Source organism: Pan troglodytes, chromosome 10, assembly GCF_028858775.2.
Source record: "Pan troglodytes isolate AG18354 chromosome 10, NHGRI_mPanTro3-v2.0_pri, whole genome shotgun sequence".
NCBI lineage: Eukaryota > Metazoa > Chordata > Mammalia > Primates > Hominidae > Pan > Pan troglodytes.
In genome coordinates this window covers 80,940,367-80,961,151 of record NC_072408.2, presented here as the reverse complement: position 1 = coordinate 80,961,151, position 20,785 = coordinate 80,940,367, and the positions used below count along the sequence as shown (strand labels likewise).

Here is a 20,785-nt window from a genome sequence, read left to right as displayed (position 1 = left end):
CCTCAGACCTGGAATCAGCCATTTTTTCAAGAGGCCCTCACTTTCTTTAGTGGAAAAATGTATTGAAAGACTACTGTCTGGGTGCTAGGAATGCTCATTTCCATCCACTTTTTTCCTTTACTATGTTGTTTATGGAGCTTGAAAGAAAAAGAGAATAATTAATTCATCAATAGACGGATAAAAAGACTAATGTGTTCATCCTGATTTCCAATTCAAATTCAGGACTTCAGGACTACTCAACATTTTCTACTTTATATCTTTACTTTCTTCCTTTTGCCATTAGAATACTGGTTTTGTGATAAGATTTCAGTATTCAATAATTTCTCATTTGCCTTATTCTAAACCATATTCACAATAGTTTTGGAATAACAATGCAAATATTTCCAAAACTAAAATAATGATTGGGTATACTTAATTGTTTTGCATGTGTTCTTTTTTGTTCTCAGCTATATCTGATTTTACTATACCTACTTTGTCCTAGCATATAGCCTTTATACTCTATATTCTCTTCTCATTTAGTCTTATTTCTATATAGCTAATGATATACCCAAGGCTAATTTTCATATGCTGATTTTTATATAAAATTAGATTTCTTGACTTTGAAAAGCCAGTTTTTACCAGAATAGCTTTTCTAACTTTACAGAGGTCTCATATTTTTTTCCACTTTGTATTTAAAAATATAAGATTATTCTGGCTTAATTCCCCTGCCTCACATTTTTTTTTTTTTAGGATTTGGATTTCAACACTTTAATTTCTTTTGAATATAAGTCACGTTTTCCAAGCTAGGAAACATAATCAACCTAAGGCAATCTAGTCTTGTAAGGATCCAGGCTGAGTCTTGCAATCGTTAGCAGAATGACATCATAATAGAAGATGCTGGCAATAGGGTTATAGACTCTAAATAGTAACAACTTATCTGTATTTTTCATTAGGAAATGGCCAAAAGTCTAGTCCTTAAAGACATGATATAGAGAACATCTTGATCTACAAAGGACAGAGTAACCCAAATTGTATGTTGTCCAACCTTTGGACAGATCAAACCTGGCAGACAGATCAAAGCTGGCCAAGGATTGGTAAATAGTGAATATTTACATTTTGAAACCTTGCTCTGTGATTTTAAAAAGTCCTGATTGAACTAATTTACATTCCCACCAACAGTGTGAAAGTGTTCCTATTTCTCTGCAACCTTGCCAGCATCTGTTGTTTCTTGACTTTTTAATAAATGCCATTCTGATGGGCGGGAGAAGATGGTGTGGGGATTCCTCAAAAATCTAGAACTAGAAATACCATTCAACCCAACAATCCCATTACTGGGTATATACCCCCCACCAAATATAAATCATTCTATTACAAAGATACATGCACACATATGTTAATTACAGCATTATTCACAATATCTAAGACATGGAATCAACCCAAATGCCCATCCATGATAGACTGAATAAAGAAAATGTGGCACATATACCCATGGAATACTATGCAGCCATTAAAAGGAATGAGATTATGTTTTTTGCAGGTACATGGATGGAGCTGGAAGCCATTATCCTCAGCAAACTAACACAGGAACAGAAAGCCAAACACTGCATGTTCTCACTTGTAAGTAGGAGCTGAACAATGAAAGACACTTGGACACAGTGAGGGGAACAACGCACACTGTTGGAGGGTGTGATGGGGGGAGGGAGAGCATTAGGAAAAATAGCTAATGCATGCTGGGCTTAATATCTAGGTTATGGTTTGATAAGTGCAGCAAATCACTATGACACAAGTTTACCTAGGTGACAAGCCTGTGCATCCTGCACTTGTACCCCAGAACTTTAAAAAATATTTTAAGAAAATAAAGTCCCAGTTGTTGTCAATGAGAAAGCGACTAAAAAATATTACAGATGGACTCACACTGATACTTGATTTTACCAAGATTTTTCACTACAGCATGAAGGTAAAGTTAAGTGTAGGGGATTAGTTACTTAGATATTTTAAAAATAAATTACTTAGTAATAAGAAATTAGACACACTGCATTCTTCCACTTGCTGCAAGAACAAATTCACAGTGAAGACTATCTAAAAGAAATGCTCAACTCTAAAGAGAGTGGTGGTGGCAACACTTTCCACAAAAGAATAAACTCCCATTTTCTCAGGCAATTAACATTGCTATTCTTCCATGATACATATTCATGTGGAAAAATTTGTCAGGAGCTTTTGCCAGAACCAGGAGATGAAAAGCAGAGCTTGTCCTAATTAGCTAATTATAAGCTCAGTTAACATCTTTGGAATGGACCCATAAAATCTGGCAATTATTTTGTTAAACATCTGCAAACTGCACAATTCCTTAGCCCTTAGCTGCAGTTTCTGCTCAATATCTTAAAGCTGGGTGTAGTCCCACTGTGACTTCTCTTCAAGTCTGAGATGGGTGCTTGTCATCAAAATCTGAAATGACAGCATAAAAGTAATCCCAGCAGCCTTTGGATGCATGGTAGGTAATGCACAGGGGTAAAATCCCGGCAGGAACACTAGAATGCCAGTGACAGGATGGGATGGCCTCATAACATGATGATACAGCTAGAGACAAAGCTTGCTCACCGGTGGCAGCAGAGATGCCTGAGATCATCTGGCATAGCCCGCCTAACTGCCACTCCTTCTGCCCCAGCAGGCCCCTCCCTCACTTTTATGTAGACATTTTTGTCCTCATTTTTATTGCCCTGGTTAAGTTTTAATTCAATTCTCAGTAGTTGATTTTGTTTCCCCCCACGCAGTGTGGAACTCTTTTCTCAGTTTCAGTAATTCATAGAGACTAAATTTCTCTGACCCCTTCACACCTTCCTAACAGACAATTGTATTGCCCGACTATGAAGTAGGCAAAACTCCTCCCAGACTTTGCTGCTGTTTTCAGATTGGCCCGTGGTGAACCTTATGTTCTCAGATCTTAAGATGTCTGGTTGTTTCTCTAGGCTTTCATGTGTACAAAGGCTGAGATAACGCAGGGCTTGTAGCTGCCATGTTTTCTCCCCACCCACTTGCATTTCGGGTTTGTAGGGATAACTTGCAACCTAATTATATTATAAATTTCGTTCATGGATTTCATTTTACTATTTCATTGCTCTATTTTTATAAAGATATTTGAGATTAAATATAATGTTACTGCCATCATTTTCCCAGAATCCCCTGTTTTTATGTTGAAGCCAATGTTTTTTATAATGGAAGTTTGTTTTACTAAATCAAAACAACCTTCTTCTCCAGTGTTCCTATTTCAAGCTATTGGAAGTACTACAACAGCATCTTGTATATAAAGTAGAACATATTTTGGCAGAATCTATGCCAACCTATAAAATGCAAGGAAAAGCAAAAGCCAGAGCCAGAAACAGTATAGCAGATATTTTAATACCAAGCAAGTATCCATTGGCTCTTACCACAAAAATCTGCACTGTAGACAAACTGCAGTAAACCAAACTGACAGATATTCAGTACCAGTCAGTTCAGCTTCACCTAAAGAGCTAAAGCTTGTGATTTCTCTTAAGCAAGAAAAAAGTTAAAACAGTCATTTTTGTTTAATGCAGTTTTGTATAAATTATTAAAAAAATGACTGAATGTTAGCTGAGAAATCAGTCTGATATTGTGCCTGTCTTCTACCTCTTTTGAAGTCACTGCTGATATCAGAAAGCTTTGCCTTTAGAAATATAAACATGTGGTATACTTTGCATGGATTTATTTAATGTTTATAAAAACATATTATATGGTATGGTCATATTTATTTAGTACTGGCTATTGCATAAAACTAAATCATATAGATATTTGTAGAAACTACAATTTTATGGCAAAAATTAGATGGAACAGATGTTCTAGAAGTTAGCTCATTTGTAAATAACTGGAAAAAGTGTTTTCTTAATCCTTTAGTTTGAAAATTTCAACTTTTAAGCCAATTTTAAAAACTTGTGGAGTAAAAAACTGTTTCTTTGGGGGAATTTGTTAAGCTTTCTAGGAAATTCTGTTTAGAATAACTAAGAGTTTTATCGTTTTTAATCCATGCCTAAAAATGCATTATTGACTATTGGTTATAATTATTTGAACATGATGGAATTAAGATAAGGTACTGCACATGACAAAACACAGGCTTTGGGGCTGGAAGACCTAAGACTTGGTTCTACCTTTGCAATGTTCATGGCCTTGAATAATTATTTATTCAGTTGATGCCTCAACTTCTTCCTTTGAAAAAATAGAAATAATGCTAATGGTAAATTAATAGGATTTTTATGAGAATGGAGTAAGATAATGAATGCAAATCAATATTTACTCTGCCTAGTGTATAGTCAGAAGTGTTTCTCTTCTTTTACTTAACTTTAGATTTGATTTAAATGCAGCTCTAATTTATCCATAGAAAGAAGGAAGGATGAAGAAAAATAGATGGAAATAAACACAAAATAAGAGGATAATACAACTATTAAGTACCTGTAATAACTAAAATACAAATTTAAAAACCTCACTTTTTGATATACGAAACTTTTTGAGAATTATGAAGTAGCTATGTTAAAGAAATGTATTATTAATATTATTATATAATTATATATATTATTTAATTAACACATGTTAAAATCATGTGTTTTTTTTAAAAGAGGGCAAGGTTGATCCCAAAAGTATCAGGCATTACAATATATAAATTAAGTTATAGTTGTTGAATTGGAATTTTATTTCATTTATTATTATTATTTTAAAATTTTGTTTTAGATACCGGAGGTACATGTGTAGGTTTGTTTAGAGGCATACTGTGTAATGCTGAAGTTAAACTTGTAATGATCCCATCATTCAAGCAGTGAACTTAGTACCTGATAGGCAATTTTTCAACCCTTGCCTCTGTTCCTCCCTCTCCAGTTTTGGAATCCCCAGTGTCTATTGTTCCCATCTTTGTGTCCATGTGTACCCAATGTTTAGCTCCCACTTAAAAATGAGAACATATGGTATTTGGTTTTTTGTTTCTGAGTTAGTTTGCTCAGGATATGGCCTCCAGCTGCATCCATGTTGTTGCAAAGGACATAATTTCATTCTTTTTTATGACTGTATAGTATTCCATCGTGTATATGTACCACCACTGATGGGCATCTGGGTTGATTCCATTCCATGTCTTTGCTCTTGTGAATAGTGCTGTGACAAACATATAAGTGCAGGACATTTTCAGTAGAACAGTTTATTTTCCTTTGGGTTAAATTCAGTGTGGATTGAATCAAATACAATCAAATTCATCTATATGTGTTTGCAAAAAAAAAAAAAAAGGCTTAAATTAAATATTTTACAAAAAATGGAAAAATAAGAAACAAAATCAACAATGCAAATACATTTTAAGAACAGGAGTATGGCAAGGATAATGTTGAAACTAATTTATTTTGGAGGTATGATGATGAAATAAATAACTTTGAATGAAGGAAGATATGAAATTAAGGCATTATATACGCCTTACTATATAGACAAAATACATGATGTGAAAGTTGGAGAAAATATGAAGAAAAGTAATTAAACTAAAGTCATAGTAGAGAATTCTAATATGTTCTAAAGAAATTGAATATATGAAATTAATATAGATACAGAAATTTTGGGAAAAGAGCACTTTTTTTTTTTTTTTTTGAGACAGGAGTTTTGCTCTTGTTGCCCAGGCTGGAGTGCAATGGTGTGATCTTGGCTCATTGCAACCTCTGCCTCCCGGGTTCAAGTGATTCTCCTGCCTCAGCCTCCCGAGTAGCTGGGATTTGGGGCATGTGCCACCACGGCTGGCTAACGTTTGTATTTTTAGTAGAGATGGGGTTTCACCATGTTGATCAGTTGGTCTCGAACTCCTGACCTCAAGTGATCAGCCCGCCTCAGCCTCCCAAAGTGCTGGGGTTACAGGCTTGAGCCAACACACCCAAAAAAAGAGCAAGTAATTGATAAAGCAAATATCCTAATGGATTTCAGAAAAAGACAAAAAGAGGAGACGGAAGAGAAAGAGAGGGGCACACTATACCCTACCACAGTAGAAAGCATACTCTTTCCAAGTAACTATAGATTATGTATGAAAAATTACCCTTTAAACTAAGTAATAAAGCCAGTCTTTACAAATTTGTATTAATTCATATTATATATGATATATTTATGTGTGTGTGATATATCACACACCCACACACAGGGGTGTGTGTGTGTGTGTGTATATATATATATATGTTTATATATATGTTTCATTCATTCATTGTTTGGTTTCAAGGGTATTTAATTATAAATTAATTATAAAAAGAAGAAACACAGCCAGGTGTGTTGGCTCATGCCTGTAATCCCAGCACTTTGGGATGCTGAGTCAGGCCAACCACTTCACACCAGAAGTTTAAGATCAACCTGGCCATAATGGCAAAAACCTGTCTCTGTTAAAAATACAAAAATTAGCTGGGCATGGTGGTGCATGCCTGTGATCCCAGTCCCTTAGGAGGCTGGTGCAAGAATTGCTTGAATCTGGGAGGCAGAGGTTGCAGTGTGAGCTGAGATCACACCACTGTACTCCAGCCGGGGCGACAGAATGAGACTCTGTCTCAAAAAAAAAAAAAAAAAAAAGAAAAGAAAAAGAAAAAAAAAGAAAAAACTAAAATCCTATAGTTTCACATACTTCATGATTCAAGAGAAAAAAATAAAATAAATTAGGAACTCATACCACATAACAAATCATTTAAGACGCAGCTAAGATGACAAGTAGAAGTTACTTTATCATGTTAAATATATACAAACATGTTTTGTAATGAAAAAAAGTACAAACGTGAAGAAGCAAACTCAAGAAACTATATATTATATATAATGTTTATATATGTAGTAATATAACATTAAATATAACATTAAATGAGTCTGAGAAGACCAATGAAGCAGACATTTTATTATTTTATTAATCAACATAAAAGCTGTAACATAAAAGTAAAAAAGTTAAAGTATAAATATGTTGTACAATATATTTTTATATATGTATACATTGTGCAATGGCTAAATCAAACTAATTAACATATTAAACACCTCACATACTTATCACTTTTTTTGTGGTGAGAACATTTAAAATCTACTCTCTTGGCAATTTTCAAGTATGTAACATACTGATATTAACTATAGTCACCATGAGGTAGAGTATATCTATTGAACTTATTCCTCCTATACAATGGAATTTTTTGGATAGTTTGTTGTTAGTATGTAAAAAAATACTGATTTTGTATGTTACTTGTGTATCCTGCAACTTTACTAAATATATTTATTAGTTCTAACAGTTTTTTAATGGAATTTATTTACTTGAGTTTTTTTCTTAGTGAAGCTCAGAAGCTCAAGGTTTGTTAATTTTTTCCTTAAAAAACACAGTTCTTAGTTTCTTTGATCTTTTCTACCATCTTTTAATTTTCTATTTAATTTATTTCTGCTCTGATCCTTATTGTTCCTTTCTTCTACTAATTCTGGGTTTGTTCTTCTTTTTCAAGTTTGTTGAGGTGTAAGAGTATAGGTTGTTTATTATGAATCTTTCTTCTTTTTTGATGTCAGCATTTATAGCCACAGACTTTCCTCTGAGAAATGCATTCCTGAATTTTATAAATTTTCCTATATTCCATTTTTTTCTCTCAAGATATTTTTAAATTTCTTGTATAATTTCTTCCTTGATCCATTGGTTTGTTTAGAATCATATCATTTAATTTTCACATATTTGGGTATTTTTCTGAAATTTCTCTTATGTATTTCTAGTTTTATACTATTGTGGTCAGAAAAGATACTTGATATGATTTCAATCCTTTTAAATTTGTTAACTTGTTTTGTGGTCTGACATATTATCCATCCGTGAGAATGTTTAGTGTATATTTCAGAAGAATGTGTATTTGGCTACTATTAGATGGAATGTACTATATATATATATCTGTTAGGTCCATTTTTATTCTGAAGAATAGTTCAAATCCAGTGTTTTCATACTGATTTTCTGTCTGGATGATCTGTCCATGATTGAAAATTGGCACTGAAGTCTCCTATTATTATTTAACTGCAGTCTGTGTTCATCTTTAGATCTACTAATATTTGCTTTATATATTTAGGTTCTCCAATATTGGGTGCATATATTAATAATTGCTATATTGGCTGGGCATGGTGGCTGATGCCTGTAATTCCAGCACTCCGGGAGGCCAAGGTGAGAGGATCAGTTGAGGTCAGGAGTTCGAGACCAACCTGGCCAACATGGCAAAACCCCGACTCTACTGAGAATACAAAAATTAGCCAGTCATGGTAGCAGATACCTTTAATCCCAGCCACTTGGAAGGCTGAGATTGGGGAATCGCTTGAGCCCGAGAGGCGGAGGTTGCAGTGAGCAGAGATTGCTCCACTGCACTCCAGCCTGGGTGACAGAGGGAGACTGTCTCAAAAAAAAAAAAAAAATTGTTATATCTTCTTGAGGAGTTGTTCACTTTATAATTATGACTTTCTTTATTGTTTACAGTTTTTGGCTTAAAATCTATTTTTATCTCAGACAAATATCCTAGCTCTCTTTTTGTTTCTATTTGGATGAAATATATTTTCCATCCTTTTACTTTCAATGTATCTGTATCCTTAAAGGTGACATAAATCTCTTATAGATAATGTGTTATATTTTTTTTAGATGAGTGTTATATATATTTTTTTACCCATTTGGTCATTCTTTGCTTTTTGATTGAAGAATTTTGTCAGTTTACATTCAAGGTAATTATCAATAGGTAGGGACTTAACTGTTGACATTTTGTTAATTGCCTTTCGGCTGTTTCATAGATCTTTGTTCCTTTCTTCCTTTTAGTAACTACCTTTGTGATTAGATTTTTTTTCCTCTGGTAGCATGCTTTTAATTCTTATTTTTAATCTTTTGTATGTCTACCAAAGGTTTTTGCTTTATGGTTATCATGAGGCTTACATAAAACATCATAGTTATAATAAGTTATTTTAAACTGATAACAACTTAACTTTGATCGCATAAAACAACTCCTCTGCACTTCACTCCCCCTATATACTTCTTGATGTCACAATTTCCATCCCTTTTATGTTATATATCTCTTAGCAAATTATTTCAGCTATTATTTTTAGTAATTATTTGTCTTTGAATCTTCATACTAAATTATATATAAGTAATTTACATACTATCATTACAGTATTAGAATATTCAGAATCTGATTACGTACATACTTTTACCAATGAATTTTGTACCTTCGTATGTTTTCATGTTTCATATGTTTCATATGTAACGTGAAAGAAGCGTCCTGTTCTTTCAGATTGAAGAATTCCGTTCAGCATTTCTTGTAAGACAGTTGTGGTGGTAAGGACCTCCCTCAACTTTTCTTTGTTTTGGAGAGTCTTTATGTCTCCTTTTCTGTATGACAGCTTTGCGAGGTAAAGTATTTTAGTTGGCAGTTTTTTCTTTTTCTTTTTTCCTTAAGCACTTTGAATGTATCACCCCACTTTCTCCTGGCCCGTAAGGTTTCTGTTGAAAAATCTGCTGCTAGTCTTATTGGAATTTCCTCATATGTGATTTGATTTTTTTGATGCTTTCAGGGTCCTCTCTCTGTCTTTGATTTTTGACAATTTAACTACAATATGTCTAAAGGTAGTCTTGTTTGGGTTGTCTGATTGGAGACCTTTGAAAACCTTTCTGTATCTGAATATTTACATCTTTCCTCAGATTTCGAAAGTTTTCTGCCTCTATTTCTTTAAATAAGTTTTCTTCCCATTTGTCTCTCTCTTTTTTTTGCAAACTCCTATAATAAAAAAAAATTTGCTGTTTTGATGCTGTGTTATAAATCCTGTAAGTTTTCTTCATTACTTTTCTTGTTTTTATTGTTGTTTTTGCTTCTGTTTAATTGCAAACAACCTGTCTTCAAGTTCATAAGTTCTTCCTTCTGCTTGGCCAATTCTGCTGTTGACTCTTTATTACATTTTTTATTTTATGGTACATTTTTAGCTCTAGAATTTCTGTTTAATTTGTTTTTAAATAATTTCTATTTCTGCTAAATTTCTTAGTTTGGTCACTTACTGTTTTCCTTATTTGACTGAATTGTTTCTCTCTATTTTATTAAAGTTTGCTAAGATTCTTTGAAATAATTATTTTTAATTCTTTATTTATCTCTAGTTTCTCTGGGAGAAATTATTGTGTCCTTTTGGTGGTGTTACGTCATCTTTTCTTGTAAATGTTTCTTGTTGCCTTAAATCGATGTCTGCACATTTGAAAAAACAGTCATCTTCTTTAGACTTTATGGGCTAGTTTCTCTAGGAAAGCCTTTCTTCCATGGATGGGGGTGGTGTTCCAAGGGTGCTTATTGGTTGGAATGCAATTGTTCTGGTACCTGTGAGGATGCAGCTGTGCTGTGAAGTCTCTGTGCAGCTCTTTTAGCTAAGGTCAGTCTTAACAAAAATTGCAGGGATCCTCAGTTGCCAATAATATGCATATCTGCAGTGGTGGCAAGAGTTGTTGGGTCTTCAGCTGTGATGGCTGCTAAGGTCCTCCCACTTTTTTTTTTTCTCTTATCAGGCAAGTTGTGGCTGAGGGAATCCCCCTTGTCACTGGCTCTGGCTTGCAGGCCCATTTATGGCGGTAGTAGTAGCACCAGTGCCCGATGAATGGTATCTGCAGAACAGCCATAAAGCTAAGACCTGAAACATGAGCACATGTGGAGGGACTGTGGCTCTGCAATCTAGGGCAGTTATAGCAATGATGCCTCAGGCTCAGGAACTCCCACTACCAGGTTGGTAACAGTATGCAAGGCTGTAATGCTTGTGAAGTAGCTGGGGATCTGAGAATGGGAGCATAGGCTTGCACAGAGTTAAGAGCAGCTCCAGGGTGAGGGTGGGGCCTAGCTCTCTAAGATAACTAAGCCAGTTCCTGAAGCAGGGGCATGATCAGTGAGACCTTGGCCCAGAGTGTGAACTAGCTCATTATGGTGATGGCTCCAGTGGAAAGGCACAGTGAAGCCACAGAGCACAGGTCTGATGTGTGGGCACTTGAAGAGTGGCCATGGCTTTGGGGTCAGGGTGCATGTGGTGTTGGGAGAGGTGGAAGCTCTTTTCCCACAGTGGCTCAACAGTTGCCATATCTTGGGTGGCAGGAATGTGCTGCCGTGTGTCCCTCTATGGGGTTCCCCAGAAGTTAAGGCTGTTTGTTACCTCAATGGCAAAAGATGCTTGTGTCTTCTGCAGAGCAGGCCGTGGGGAACCACATGGGTTTGCACCACGAGGCTGATACTCATTGCCTCCATCTTGATTCTTTGTGCCTAGCAGTCTCCTTCTGGGTAGCTGTCTCACCAGAGAGCCTTTCTGTGTGAATATTCTCCATTTTGTTTTTGCTTGTTTGTTTGTTTGCACCATTATGTTGCTGCAGGGCCTTTAATAAGCTGTTGAGTCCTATGAGGTTTTTGTTTGTGAATATTTTGGTTTGTGGATAGCTGTCTATGTTTAATTTTTGTTGGTGGGGTGCAGACTGGTATCTCCTACTCTACCATCTTGGTGACATTGCTACCTCTGTATTTTTTTTAATTAAAAAATATACTGAATTTTGGCAATAATATAAAAATAAAATAAAGTTAATAAAATTCTATAAATAATAAAATTAACCACAAATTCATAAATATTAAGCTGCAACATACAGTTATGAAGGAGATAATCTCATATTTCTTTTAGATAATTGAGAAAGGGAAAAAGGCATCTCTTTTTGTGTCACACTTCCTTCTTTATGTTATTAGCTAGATGCTCCTCATCTAGAATTTTATGTTTTCACATTTCTTAGAGCTCAATACTCACACTTATTTTTCTCTAATCTCATTTAAAATGCATTTTAAAATTACATTTACAAGTTGATGACTTCACATTTTCCTCTATTGTTCAGGATCATATATCACTCTTCCAAGTAACATATTCACCTGGAAACAAAAACATCCTAAAATACACTGTACAAAACAGAATACTTCTTTCCCTGTCCAACACCTCCCCCTGCACAGCTCTTTACATGGCTCACTCCCTTTCTTCAGTTCTTCGTTCAAAGTTGCTTATGAATACATGTTAAGAATGTTGTTCATTTATCAATAGTGGTATGGTAGCCTAAATGTATTTTTCAACATTCTATAGAGGTTTTCATCAACTTTGTATCAGAAAAGTTGAGGCTAAATAAGTATTTTTTGATGGAATAAATTATTTAAGTATTGAAATATTATATTATAATCTGTATGTTATTTTCTTTATCATTTCTGATAGCGAAATAACTGGAAAATGCCTAAATGCCTATCAAGTGTGAAACTGTTAAATTATAATGTCTCTATGCACATATAAATAATGTAAACAGAAATATGAAAATGACTTGACAAAAAACAGGCAAAAAAAAATTCAAAAATATGTTTTATACAAACATTTATTTCTGTATATTGTGCTATGCATCTCTCTATATGATTGTTTACCTCTTTTTTTAAAAAAGACTAGCAATGTTAATCATGAATATCTCTGATTTTGAAGATTTGGACCTCATTTTGTAATAAGAAAATGTATTATTTTCAAGTGTTCTTTTTTTATGTAAACATGTACTAATACATAGATTAACATATTTTGTTAACATTTGAAAATACCCCTTTTACAAAAATTTTCTATCATCTTTGGACTAAAATGTTAACTTACTCAGCTTTTTCCAAATAGCTTCCATGCTTATGTCCAGAGAGACTGCACAGAGATGGTGCAGTCTCTCCTAAGGCAGGATGACTATGGAAGGAGTAGCATTGGTGAAAAGTTTCTGTGACAGGTGTCACATGGGAAGCTGTCAAATAGGCCTTTAGATAAAGTTTGGAGCTGAGAAATATGTGCCAAGGGGATAAATAAATTATGCCATGCATTTACAAAATTGTCATTTTAAAAGTTGACAGTGGGTACAAGGTAATAGACATGATTACTATTTAGGATAAAATGATTAATTAGTTATAAATTTTTCACTAAATAAACCACGTTAAGGACTAGATACCATTAGATTTATTATGGTCCACCTTTTATATGGTCATCTGTGATGTCAACAAAAAGATGTTTTCAGATATTCAAGGGCTTTGACAAAATAACACACAAATTCCTTCACTTAAAATTTAATCAAAATTTATTCTAAGTCACCAGGAAGTCAGTTGAAATTAATCCAGATTTGACAACGACGGTATAATAAAATTGTTAATGAAACCACGAAGACATGAAGTTAAGAGCAATGAGGTAAATACATAAATAACTAAAAATGTAGAAAGTAGTAAATGTCCCTTGAGAGATTATATGCAAAATTCAATTCAGTTTAGGCAATGGATATTCCTTCATTGCAAAAGGCCAGGGATACATGAGAAAGAAGGTGACAATGGAACTGGGCCTAATTGGGTAAGGTGAATTTGAACATGGAAAGCATGTGAGTAGATAGTTCAAAAAAGATGAGCAGGGGCAAATACATAGGCTGGATAAGGTGAGATGTTTGCACCTTTCACAGGTCCCTGTGAGAGCAGCAGGTTTTCGCAGGGAAGCATTGGGTTACTCAGCAGGACAGTTAGATTAGTCTAGACTGGGTAGGCCTTCAAATTTATAGATGCTTTCACCATCCTCCACTAAATGAACAATTGTTCTTTACAAATCCAACCCAATAATTTTAGTTTATTGTAACAAAAATACATAATATGTTGTTTTAAAACTTATCTTTAAGAATAGTAGTTGTCTGTTATACAAAATAAATTGTTAATTTTCAAGTAGAATTTCTTAAGTACTAGATCTGATGATTATGCAGTATCCTACAAGAAAAGATTCAGACAGGTAGGAAAATTAACAAGTCATTAAGTAAACCAAATACTTTAAAATGTACTTTGCTTCAAATAATGAAAATGGTCATTTAAAAATATGATTATAAGACAGCGATTGCAAATCAACTCCAATTAACTGTAAAGAAATTGTATGTAATTGAGAGAAATTCTTAAAATGTACACATACTCAGAAGATATAAAAAAAAATTTAAGGTGCTCCAGTCTGGTCAATAGAGTGTAGTTTTAATGAACATATAAACTTTAAAAAGCATTATTTCTCAAAATAAATTTTTATTAGTAATTAATAAACAAATTTGTTTCACATATTTGCAGAATGATGTATGCTACATATGAACATATCTTAGCATATATATAAATTTATAAACCTGTTACATTATTTCAGGTTCATGCTTATACCAATGTTAAATTGCTAAATACACAAAACAAGAAAATAATTCAATAAGTATTTAATGGAGAATAGTTAAAGTTATCTGTTTTCAATTGATATTACATTTAAAATTTTATTTTTAGCTTGTTCCTACAAGTCTTTTATCTCTCAGTGTAATCAAATTCTTCTTTTCTGAGCTTTTTTTTTCCTTAGAATGATTGCATAGACTATGTAAATTATTGCAAGCTCATAGTCAGAAATCTACAGAAAATTAAAACAGATCTAAAGAAAATCAAGCAAAAAAGAAAGTTAATCTGGAAAAAAACCCAAGACATATTCAGAACCATTTTCACTTCTTTTTCCTATCTCATCACTATCTATACTTAGCATATTCTCTCCCCACTTTTCATTCTTTGAAAATGAACTCAAATGGCATTTTGTAAGTAATATTTTTATTTTCTGTTCTCCTGGAATGTGACAGTCAGGCATCAGACAAATGTCATTTGTGTGTAATCCTTGCAGTTCTAACTTTTCACTGCGGCATGATATTTCACCTATCAAGTCACTATTCTATTTTAAGAGAAGTAAGTGTCTCTGCCTTAGGAATTTCCATAAGAATTTAATGAACTGCGATATAATGCATAAAGAGCTAAGAATTATTACCTGTTCTAGTATCATATTCCCATGTTGTTCTATAAATCCTTTAACTCTTCAATCTTTATCCTCTGATTTTTTTCCCTTAAATCAACTCCAGTCAGATTTTCCCCCAAACACTGAAAATATTCTTGACAAGGCGATCAACTACCACTATGGCTAAATTCAATGTTATTTATCAGTTCTCATCAAATTGCAGCTCTGTTTGACACAATTGATTACTCCCTCCCTACAAGAACTTTTTACTGTCTAGCTTTCAAGGCCACACACCACCACTGATGTTTTCCTTCTTCAATTACTGACCACACCTCTTCATCCACACTTGCTGGTTTCTCCTTATATCTTCAACTCTTTAATATAGAGAGTGTCGAGGACCACTGGCCTTTCTCCTTTGTCTATACTTACTCCATGATAATCTCATGAAGGCTTCATGTAGAAGACTCCCACATTTACATCTACTATGAATACAATACTTGTAGATCCAATTGCCTACTGATATGGTTTGGCTGTGTCTCAGCCCAAACATCATCTTGAATTGTAGTTGCCATAATCTCCACATCGTGGAAGACACCAGGTGGAGATAATTGAATCACAGGGGGAAGTTTCCCCTATCCTGCTCTTAGGATATTGAGCTAGTTCTCATAAGATCTGATGGTTTTATAAGGGGCTTCCCCCTTTGCTGGACACTCATTCTCCTCTCTGCCACCATGTGAAGAAGGATGTGTTTGCTCTCCCTTCTGCCATGATTGTAAGTTTCCTAAGGCCTTCCCAGCCCTGCCGAACTGTGAGTCAATTAAACCTCTTTCCTTTACAAATTACCCAGTCTCAGGTATACCCTTATAGAAGCGTGAGAATAGACTAATACAGTAAATTGGTGCCGGGTGATGGGGTGCTGCTGTAAAGATACCCAAAAATGTAGAAGTGACTTTGGAATTGAGTAGTAGACTGAGGTTGGAACAATTTGGAGGGCTCAGAAGAAGACAGGAAAATGTGGGAAAGTTTGGAACTTCCTGGAGACTTGTTGAATGGCGTTGACCAAAATGCTTACAGTGATACGGGCCATGAAGTTCAGGCTGAGGTGGTCTCAGATGGAGATGAGGAACTTCTTGGGAACTGGAGTAAAGTAGATCGGAGGCATTTTGCCCCTGCCCTAGAGACATGTGGAACTTTGAATTTGAGAGAGGTGATTTAGGGTACCTGGTGGAAGAAATTTCTAAGCAGCAAAGTGTTCAAGAGGAAGCAGATCATAAAAGTTTGGAAAATTTGCAGCCTGATGAAGCAATAGAAGAGGAAACCCCATTTTCTGGGGAGAAATTCAAGTCTGCTGCTGAAATTTGCATATGTAATGAGGCATCAAATGTTAATAACCAAGATAATGGGGAAAATATCTCCAGGGTATGTCAGAGACCTTCACTGCAGCCCCTCCCATCACATGCCTGGAGGCCTACAAAGGAAAAATGGCTCTATGGGTCAGGCCCAGGGTGCCCCTGTTGTGTGCAACCTCAGGACTTGGTGCCCTGCACCCCAGCTGCTTCAGCTCCAGCCATGGCTAAAAGGACTAAGTACAGCTCAGGCCATTGCTTCACAGGGTGCAAGCCCTAAGCCTTGGCAGATTCCACATGGTGTTGGGCCTGCAGGTGGGCAGAAGACAGGAATTGAGGTTTGGGAACCTCTGCCTAGATTTCAGAGGTTATATGGAAATGCCTGGATGTCAAAGCAGGAGTGAAGGAGCAGAGCCCTCATGGAGAACTTCTGCTAGGGCAGTGCAGAAGGGAAATGTGGGGTTGGAGCCTCTGCACTGAGTCTCCACTGGGGCATTGCCTAGTGGAGCTGGAGAAGAGGCCCATCATCCTCCATACCCCAGAATGGTAGATTCACCAACAGCTTGCAACACGCACCTGGAAAAGCCACAGACACTTAACCCCAGCCATGAAAGCAGCCTAGAGGGGAGCTATAACTTGCAAAGCCGCAGGGGTGGAGCTCCCCAAGGCTGTGGGAGCCCACCTCTTGCATCAGCATGTCTTGGATGTAAGACATGGAGTCAAAGGAGATCATTTTGGAACTTTACATTTTAATGAGTGCCCTACTGGATTTTGGACTTGCATGGGGCCTGTAGCCCCTTTGTTTTGGCCAATTTCTCCCATTTCGAACAGGTGTATTTACCCAATTCCTGTACCCCCATTGTATTTAGCAAGTAGTTAACTTGCTTTTAATTATACAGGCTCATAAGCAGAAGAGACTTTCCTTGTCTCAGATGAGACTTTGGACTTAGACTTTTGAGTAAAGGCTGGAATGAGTTAAGACTTTGGGAACTGTTGGAAGGGCATAATTGTGTTTTGAAGTGTGAGGACGTGAGATTTGGAAGGGAACAGGGGCAGATTGGTATGGTTTGACTGTATCCCCACCCAAATCTCATTTTGAATTGTAGTTCCCATAATCCCCACATGTTGTGGGAGGGACCAGATGGAGATAATTGAATCATGGAGTAGTTTCCCCCATCATGTTCTCGTTATAGTGAGTTAGTTCTCACAAGATCTGATGGTTTTATAAGGGGCATCCCCCTTCATTGGGCACTAATCCTTCTTTATCCTGCCACCATGTAAAAAAGGACATATTTGCTTCTCCTTCTGCCGTGACTGTAAGTTTCCTGAGGCCTTCCCAGCCCTGCAGAACTGTGTATCAGTTAATCCTCTTTCCTTTATAAATACCCAGTCTTCGGTATGTCCTATAGCAGCATGAGAATGGACTAATACACCTACCTACCAAATCCATTTGGATAGTTAACAGACATCTCAAACTTGATCTCCTCCAGTCAATTTTGCCACCCCATTTTGCCTAATACAGTCTTCCACAACTCCTCTAGTTGCATAGGCCCAGGTGTCTCTTTTTACCTTCTCTGTCTCATATATCACATTAAATTCACATGCTGGCTGCCCTTCAAATATATATACAGAAAATCAGACATTTACTTACCCATCCACTACTTCCTCTCTGGTCCAAGGTTTCTAATAGCAAAAGCCTTTAAAACAGCACCTCAAGTTTTTATCTCTTCCTCTGGAATATATGCTTAATACTGTAGCCAGAATGATCACTTGTAAAACATATCTGGACTATGTTTCTTCTTTTCTAAAAAAATTTACAATGCCATCTCATATCGCTCCCTTTATTTATGAAATTTGGAAAATTCCCACATATATGTTCCTTACTTCTTTGATGTTTACTCCTGTTAACTTCTCTTACATAGCATGTTTGCCATACTGGCTTCCTTGCCTAAATTTTGAGCTTGAGAATTAGATTCCTACCCCATGGCCCTTGCACTTGCTCTTCTCTCTGCCTATGGTGCTTCTCTTCCACATATGTACAAGCTAGCATCTCCATCCACTTTAAGTCTTTGCTCAAATATAAGTTTCTAAATATGGATGCCCCATCATGACTATGTTATTTTAACTTGCAGCACTCCTTATTTCCCTTTCCTGCTTTAGTTTTCCCCATAACACACATACTTTATTTTAGTTTTACTCTGCTTTATCTCATTAGAATATAACCACTGTGAAGCCACTGACTTCTATCTGTCCCCACCCTGATCGAACCTTCCTAATAACTAGAAAAGTAGAACAGTATCTGGCATATAGCAGCCTCAAAATAAATATTTGAACTGAATTGCATTGAACTGAATTGAATGCCTTCTTTGAATATTGTGCTCGCCTGCTTGGGGTACCATAAAAAATATAGACTGCTTAAACAACAAAATTAATTTTCTCTCAGTTCTGATGGCTGGAAGTCCAAGATCAAGGTTCCAGCTGATTTAGTTTCTTGTGAGAGCTCTCCTCTTCACTTGAAGATTGACACTTTCTTCCTATGTCCACACATGGGCTTTCCTTGGTATATGCATGAGAAGGAATGGTAGAGAGAGAGAAAATAGAGAGAGAGAGAACAGAAGTGAGTGAGCTCTGGGATTCCTTCTTATAAGGGCATTACTCTTGTCACATATTACCATTACTCCCCACCCTATGGCCTCATTTAACCTTAATTACTTCCTTAGAGTTGCCATCTCCAAATACAGCCTCACAGTGCAGAGGGTGGGGCTAGGGTTTCAACCCATGAATTTGTTGATGTGAATGGAGGAGGTGACACAAACTTTCAGTTCATAACAGATACCAACTTTTCAATCTAGGCCATGAATTTTTAGATATAGATTATAAGTGTTATACTTGTTCAAATATAACACAATCCATATGAATTTGTTCTTAAAATGCTTATGAATATGCTCTCTTTCAAGCTCAACCATGTTTTCAGACAATACCTAATAAATTTCCAGCAGATTGTCATGAGCTATTCATTTATTCTAAAAACAATTTTCCTTTCCTTTTTTAATATGCTTAAATGTATCTTAATTAATTAGTAAAAAATGTTTCAAAGGATTCCAAGTAAAATGTTACAGATTTTGAAACTAAGTTAGTCCTAGGGTTTAGCATCTACTTATAAAATTATTATTATCTGCCAGCATGTACCAGGCACACAGAAATAGTGGCTTATAAAAGTGGTATTTTCCCAATCAACAAAATGGAATAAAGCATGAAGGAAAAAAAGGACAGAAGTAACCAAAACAATAAAAGACCTAAATTAACTATGGAAACTGAATAGAAAAAAGCTTAGGCATGAAATAAAAAAGTGATTTGATTTGGTCAATTTTTATAGAAAATAATTCAAAGATAATAGATTTTCACTTTTATTTTAATTGAGGGCAGTTTAAGGGCAATATCTTCAAAATAAATTGTATAACACCCATCTTGTTTGGGCGACATATCAATAAGTCAGATTTTTAAAGTTTCTTCAGTAACAATTCTACATATGTTCAACTTGCTTAAATTTTGTCACCAAATTTTTTTTCGTGCCATGTATCAGAAAAAGATGTTTACCCCCTGAGGTATATATACTTAATATGGTTTTCCTACATACTTACAGCTAAAAGCCCAGTCTAGGATAATAATTTTTACTTGTTTGGATTAAATAATACTTTGATCTATTTGCTTTTCAAGAACACTGTTATGGGAAGTCAGGGACCCTGAATGGAGGGACTGGCTGGAGCCATGGCAGAGGAACATAAATTGTGAAGATTTCATCTTGATATGGACATTTATCAGTTCTTAAATAATACTTTTATAATTTCTTATGCCTGTCTTTAATCTCTTAATCCTGTTATCTTCGTAAACTGAGGATGTACATCACCTCAGGACCACTGTGATAATTGTGTTAACTGTACAAATTGATTGTAAAACATGTGTGTTGGAACAATATGAAATCAAGGCACCTTCAAAAAGAACAGAATAATAGCAATTTTTATGGAACAAGGGAAGACAACCATAAGGTCTGACTGCCTGCGGGGCTGGGCAAAAAGAGCCATATTTTTCTTCTTGCAGAGAGCCTATAAACGGATGTGCAAGTAGGAAATATGTCACAAAATTCTTTTCCTAGCAAGGAATATTAATATTAATATCCTGGGAAAAGAATGAGTTCCTGTGGGGAGGTCTATAAATGGCAGCTCTGGGAATGTCTGTCTTGTGCAGTTGAGATAAGGACTGAAATAAGCCCTGGTCTCCTGTAGAACTCTCAGGCTTACTAGAGTTGGGAAAACTCAGCCCTGGTAAATATGTGGTCAGACCGGTTCTCTGCTCTTGAACCCTGTTTTCTGTTGTTTAAGATGTTTATCAAGACAATACGTGCACTGCTGAACATAGACCCATATCAGTGGTTCTGCTTTTGCCCTTTGCCCTGTGATCTTTGTTGGACCCTTATCAGTGGTTCGCTTTTGCTCTTTGCCTTGTTCCCTCAGAAGCATGTGATCTTTGTTAGACCCTTATCAGTGGTTCTGCTTTTTGCTCTTTGAAGCATGTGACCTTTGTACCTACTCTCTGTTCTTACACTCCCTCCCCTTTTGAAACCCTTAATAAAAACTTGCTGGTCTGAGACT

The 20,785-nt window shown here is 35.7% G+C and overlaps 2 long non-coding RNA genes across 3 annotated transcripts in view; one reads left to right on the top strand and one right to left on the bottom strand.

The window, feature by feature from the left end:
- Window positions 1–20,785, top strand: part of LOC134807489 (uncharacterized) — a 476,245-nt gene that overhangs the window by 116,811 nt on the left and 338,649 nt on the right. The window lies entirely within an intron of this gene.
- The window catches only part of LOC134807490 (uncharacterized), a 142,891-nt gene that overhangs the window by 34,484 nt on the left and 87,622 nt on the right, over window positions 1–20,785 (bottom strand). Inside the window, exon 4 of one of the 2 annotated variants that reach the window (XR_010148083.1) lies at window positions 14,123–18,692. The exons of the other annotated variant lie outside the window; for it this stretch is intronic. This is a non-coding gene — a long non-coding RNA (uncharacterized LOC134807490). Of the gene's footprint in view, window positions 1–14,122; window positions 18,693–20,785 lie in introns of those variants that run through there. 2 annotated transcript variants of the gene reach the window in all.